Source organism: Lampris incognitus, chromosome 1 (assembly GCF_029633865.1).
Source record: "Lampris incognitus isolate fLamInc1 chromosome 1, fLamInc1.hap2, whole genome shotgun sequence".
NCBI lineage: Eukaryota > Metazoa > Chordata > Actinopteri > Lampriformes > Lampridae > Lampris > Lampris incognitus.
Window position 1 is genome coordinate 6,054,781 of NC_079211.1, and position 6,534 is coordinate 6,061,314.

The 6,534-nt window shown below is 48.2% G+C and overlaps 1 protein-coding gene across 1 annotated transcript in view; it reads left to right on the forward strand.

The window, feature by feature from the left end:
• qdpra (quinoid dihydropteridine reductase a) overlaps window positions 1–3,330 on the forward strand; it is a 28,025-nt gene extending 24,695 nt beyond the window's left edge. Inside the window, exon 8 of the mRNA XM_056289899.1 lies at window positions 3,063–3,330. The gene's annotated coding sequence lies outside the window, so the exon portion shown is untranslated. The remainder of the gene's footprint in view (window positions 1–3,062) is intronic.
• Window positions 3,331–6,534: the final 3,204 nt, after the last annotated feature.

Consider the following 6,534-nt stretch of genomic DNA (forward strand, 5'->3'; position numbering starts at 1 on the left):
AAAGCGCTTTGCTGCCGATCAGAAACCAGACCAGAGGAGTAAAGCTGCCGATACTGGAAATGAAGTGCTCCGTTTTATCGACTTTAACGGGGAAACGCCTCACAAACCAACCTCGCCTCGCTTTGGCGTCCCCACAAAACCGGTAAAAACCTCATAAACGAGCAGCCGCAATTTGACATTTCTCTTGAATTTTGTTGCAAGTTTTGGCTGCAAATTATGATATTTTCATAATCGATATAATCGGACTTTCTTCTAGCTTTCAGCTAATCGTTAGATTGGTTAATGAAAGAAGCGACATCTGAAATCGGTTTACTCGGTCTGACCAGCAGCCAGAAACCCTAAAACATTCATTTCGTATCGAAACGGGAAGGAGAAAGACGCTCGCTTTGTGATGCTGAAGCCAGCAGGAGTTTGCTGCTTTTTCTCGATAAATGACTGAAATTGGTTAATCGAATACCAAAATTACAATCAATAAATCCTCTGTTGATCAATCATTGATTAGTCAACTAATTGATTAGTCGACTAATTGTTTCAGGTGTAGTTGGAACAGTGTTGTGACGTTAAAACCAGCATTTCATGTCTCGTACATCTCATCAGTATGTCGTCAGTACTTAACAATGTACATGTACTCATAATTCATAGTGTACTAATACTCCGTTGTAAATATAACACGGATGAGCCAAAGCATTATGACCACTCACAGGCGAGCCGAATAATGATCATCTCCAAACAAGGGCACATGTCTGGGTCTGGGTAGATTAGAAGGTAAGTGAACACTCAGTTCTTGTAGTCAACGTGTTGGACGCAGGAGTAAAGACCTGAGCGACTTTGACGAGGACCAAATTGTTGTGGCCAGACGACTGGGTCAGGCTTGTGGGGTGCTCCCAGTCAGCAGTGGTGAGATGGGAGCACCCCACAAGCCTTGGGCGCCCAAGGCTTGTGGGGTGCTCCCAGTCAGCAGTGGTGAGTTGGGAGCACCCCACAAGCCTTGGGTGCCCAAGGCTTGTGGGGTGCTCCCAGTCAGCAGTGGTGAGTTGGGAGCACCCCACAAGCCTTGGGCGCCCAAGGCTCATCGATGGGAGAGTGCAATGAAGACTACCCTGTCTGGTCCAAACCGACTTCTGTGACTTGTGACTTGTGCTGTGGCACAAGTCACAGAACACTTTAATGGCGGTTATGGGAGGAATGTTGTGACACCCTGCTGTGTATGGGGGCTGTGTAGCTGCAGACCAGTCAGAGTGTCCCATGATGACCCCTGTGCACTGTTGAAACCACCTACAAGCGGCCTGCAAGCGTTGGAACTGGACCTTGGATCAGTGGAAGAAGGTCACCTGGTCCGATCAGTCCCATCGGATTTTTGATCACGTGGATGGCCGTGAATGTGTGCACCGTTTACCTGGGGAAGTGATGGCACCAGGATGCACTTTGGGAAGACGACAAGTTGATGAAGGCAGCGTGATCCTCTGGACAGTGTTCTGCTGGGAAACCCTAGGTACGGCGATTGATGTGGACGTCAATTTGACACATGCCCCCCCCCCCTCAGCTAAAGAACATTGCAGACCAAGGTACACCCCTTCATAGCAACGGTATTCCCTGATGGCAGTGGCCTCTTTCAGCAGGATAATGCTCCCTGCCACACTGCACACATTGTTCAGGGCCGGTTTGAGGAACATGACCAAGAGTTAAAGGCGTTACCCTGGCTTCCAAATTCTCCAGATCTCAATCCGGTTGAGCGTCTGTGGGATGTGCTGGACTGACAAGTCCAATCCAGGGCGGCTCCACTTCGCAACTTACAGGACTTGAAGGATCTGCTGCTAATGTTTGGTGCCAGATACCACAGGACACCTTCAGGGGTCTTCCAGAGTCCGTGCCTCAGCAGGTCGGCGCTGTTTTGGCAGCACACAGAGGACAAACAGCATATTAGGCGGGTGGTCATAATGTTTTGGCTCATCAGTGTAAACGTGAAGAAACTGTCAAAGAAAGGAAGGTGAATCAGTTCTTCTGGACACAACGTTTATTAAGAGAAACGTTTCATCACTCACCTACGTGACCTCTTCAGTCTCACCTGACTGCAGGTACCCCCACCCTTATAAACAATACAGTGGCCTAACGACCCAAACCAACGATCAGTTTCATATGCAAATGGAGCTTGGGTAAGACGTCTGTGAATGTTCTCATTCATCCAGGTCGTCATGGTTCTCCAAAGGAGTTGAATCAAGTGCAACTGGACTTGGTATATATCGGTGAAGACGTTTGGCCTCTCATCCAAGAGGCTTCCTCAGTTCGTGCCTTTCTGACTAGACCAAGCTAGTCTGACTGGCTGCTGATGAGACTCAGTATTTATCCTCTAGGAGTCGTTATCAGAGCTACTGATATGCGGGCTTGGGGAAACGTTCCTCAGCCCTCTGTGAATAGTACACATGGCCATTGAAACTCTAGTTAATGGTCACGCCCATATTTGCATATGAAACTGGTCGTCGGTCTCGGTCGTTACGCCACTGTGTAGTTTATAAGGGTGGGATACCTGCAGACAGGTGAGACTGAAGAGGTCCCTAAGGGCCCTGACACACTGTCAGCCAGTGTCGGGCTGTCGGTGAGCGTCTGTGACCCTAGTTTTTGCGGTGTGTCTCGCACCGTCGACGGTAGTCGGACCCCTGTGGGCAGCTTTTCGGCCGATTCAGCGCGTTGAGTCGGCGGAGCCCGTCGGTGAGAGAGGTCACTCCGATTGGCTGTTCAGCTTAGCGACTCGGTGCAGAACGTACGCGCTAGTTGGCCGTCGGCTGTAGTCTTTGCCGTGTGTTCGAGTGCTACTTTTTGGCCCGGACGGCAGGCGATGTGAGGCGATGCAGCAGTGGGCGAGTGGGTTTGGTGTGTCTGGGCCCTCAGATGAGTGATGAAACGTTCCTCTCAGTAAACGCTGTGTCCAGATGAACTGATCCACCTCGCCGTGTCTCTGCTAAGTGGTCACATTTCATTTTGTCCGACTGCCGATCAATAGCGCCCCTCTGTCTCCATGTGGTTTGCTGGATCACGAACAGAGGTTCTGCTTTGTGTCCTTGTAGGTCCTCTGCTTTGCACCAGGACAGCAAAGGCAACGTCGAAGAAAGCCGCCGTCTTCTCTCCCCACCACGTGTAGACCGGACTGGCCTTACTGGATGGTAGTGGTGGTCGGTTAAGTGTCCTTGTTGTGTGTGTGTGTGTGTGTGTGTGTATGTGTGCGGATAAGGGTATTGTGATCTGTTGTGTTGTTTTTCTAAGTCAGGTTTGTGTATTCCTACCGAATCAACGGTGAAGTGGTGTCCTGGTAAATAAACGTATGCTGGCAACATGCACTCAGTGTGGACTCTTCCTACGATTTGACACGGCGCCAGATCACGCAAAGATGAAATTAGATTCAACTTTTGAGTTTTCACTGCGCGTGGAGAAATAAACTCCGTCAGCAGATGTTGAGATGTGGATGGAGATGGTCGAAGATGAGGCGTAAGCGTAAAGACGAGGCGCGAGATAGGACGTGTATGAAAAGACGAGGCCCGTCAGGACCTGTCGGCAGAGAAACCTGCTGATGTTAAAATAATCCTCGGATTCTGCCTCGTCGGAGTCAGGTATCTAATTAATCACCAAGACACTCATTAGACATGGGACTAATCATACAACCCCTGTAATAAAACTATGACCCCCCTCCCCCACCACCGCCACCGCTCAGTATCGATTAGTCATCATATCAACGTGAACAGCCAGATTGGCAGCAGCGCATATTTCTACCACCAGATGGCGCTGCGTCACAGCGGTTTCGCCAGTGTACTTTACAATATAGCAAAATGTTCCTGGCTGAGCAACATTTTTGAGAGAGGAGGTTAACAAACAAAAGGGACGTTTGACCTTTAACCTTCGCAAGTCCGAGTCTGGATAGCAGAGGCCGTTGGGACGACGTCAGTTTAAGAGTTGAACTATGACCCGGAGACGATTAAACCTCCCATTCACCTACGAAATATTGATGCGGTAGCCACCGTAGCACAGCACAGGGCGTAAATGATAGAAGAGTAATAAAGTTGATGTATATCGGCCCTTTTAAATCAACCGTCGGTGTTTTACACGCAAAACAAACAAACACCGCGATAAAAGCTGCAGTAAAACGGCAGATAAAACGGTCGAGCGGGGATAAAAGGAGGCAGAACCGAGAGGGAGCTGATAAAACCCCAGCGGCTTATAGGAAAAGGGGGGCAAATAATTAGAATATAGGACAATAAGCAGCCTTTGTCCTAAACTCGTCCTGTCTGTCCTGGTGGGACGCCGGCCTGCTGACAAGCAGCCTGCTATAAATAACCAGGCTGCAGATTAGCAGGCAGAGCACCGGGCCTCCGGAGCTGCTCCGCAGTCACGCTCGGTGCTGGACCAGTGTCCTCTCAGTGTGTGTGTGTGTTGTGTTGTTGTGTTGGTGTGTGTGTGTGTTGGTGTGTGTGTTGGTGTGTGTGTTGGTGTGTGTGTTGTGTTGGTGTGTGTGCGCGCCCAAGGCGTATTCAACAGGTCTGTACATACGTCGCCTCCCGAGACGGCGGCGCTGCAGCAGCATTGCCGGCGGGCGGTGTTTGAGCGTGTCCCTGGTCGGAGACTAGGACGGCTGTTGGCGTTCGGGGTAGAGACGTCACAGAAGTCCCTGGTTCGCTGTGTGTGACGGGAGCCCACGAGCAGGGCACTGCAAATGCGGTCTTATCGAACAAGTCTGACGTGCCGAGAATCCCACAGAAATGTCCTCTGGTCCCGTTTCAGGGATCGGCCGCTCGAGATCCCTGTGACGTCATTTATCACGTACACTCGATGAAAGACAAGTCCAGTCAGGTTTACTTGTGTAGCTCAATATCCACAAATTACAACATCCTGTCTGTCCTTAGACCCTCGCATCGGATGAGGAGCAACTCCCTAAAAAGCCCTTTAACAGGGAGGAGAACCCGGAGGGGGAGCAGCAGAGGAGCAGCTCTCTGCCAAGCCGCACAGCAGCATTAACACAACACATGTTCCTCAGCATCACACTAGATCAGATGCTGCCCCCTTAGGCACAACACAAGACACTCTAAAGTAACGACACAGACAGTCTAAAGTAACGACACAGACAGTCTAAAGTAACAACACAAGACACTCTAAAGTAACGACACACACACTCTAAAGTAACGACACAGACAGTCTAAAGTAACGACACAGACAGTCTAAAGTAACGACACAGACACTCTAAAGTAACGACACAGACAGTCTAAAGTAACGACACAGACACTCTAAAGTAACGACACACACACTCTAAAGTAACGACACAGACAGTCTAAAGTAACGACACAGACAGTCTAAAGTAACGACACAGACACTCTAAAGTAACGACACAGACAGTCTAAAGTAACGACACAAGACAGTCTAAAGTAACGACACAAGGCAGTCTAAAGTAACGACACAGACACTCTAAAGTAACGACACAGACAGTAAAGTAACGACACAAGGCAGTCTAAAGTAACGACACAGACACTCTAAAGTAACGACACAAGACAGTCTAAAGTAACGACACAAGGCAGTCTAAAGTAACGACACAAGACACTCTAAAGTAACGACACAGACAGTCTAAAGTAACGACACACACACTCTAAAGTAACGACACAGGCAGTCTAAAGTAACGACACAGACAGTCTAAAGTAACGACACAGACAGTCTAAAGTAACGACACAGGCAGTCTAAAGTAACGACACAGACAGTCTAAAGTAACGACACAGACACTAAAGTAACGACACAGACAGTCTAAAGTAACGACACAAGACAGTCTAAAGTAACGACACAGACACTCTAAAGTAACGACACAAGACAGTCTAAAGTAACGACACAAGGCAGTCTAAAGTAACGACACAGACACTCTAAAGTAACGACACAGACAGTAAAGTAACGACACAAGGCAGTCTAAAGTAACGACACAGACACTCTAAAGTAACGACACAAGACAGTCTAAAGTAACGACACAAGGCAGTCTAAAGTAACGACACAAGACACTCTAAAGTAACGACACAGACAGTCTAAAGTAACGACACAGACAGTCTAAAGTAACGACACAAGACACTCTAAAGTAACGACACAGACACTCTAAAGTAACGACACAGTCTAAAGTAACGACACAGACAGTCTAAAGTAACGACACAGACAGTCTAAAGTAACAACACAGACACTCTAAAGTAACGACACAGACACTCTAAAGTAACGACACGGACAGTCTAAAGTAACGACACAGACACTCTAAAGTAACGACACAGACACTCTAAAGTAACGACACAGACACTCTAAAGTAACGACACAGACACTCTAAGGTAACGACACAGACACTCTAAAGTAACGACACAGACACTAAAGTAACAACACAGACAGTCTAAAGTAACGACACAGACACTCTAAAGTAACAACACAGACACTCTAAAGTAACAACACAGACACTCTAAAGTAACAACACAGACACTCTAAAGTAACAACAGACACTCTAAAGTAACGACACAGACACTCTAAAGTAACGAC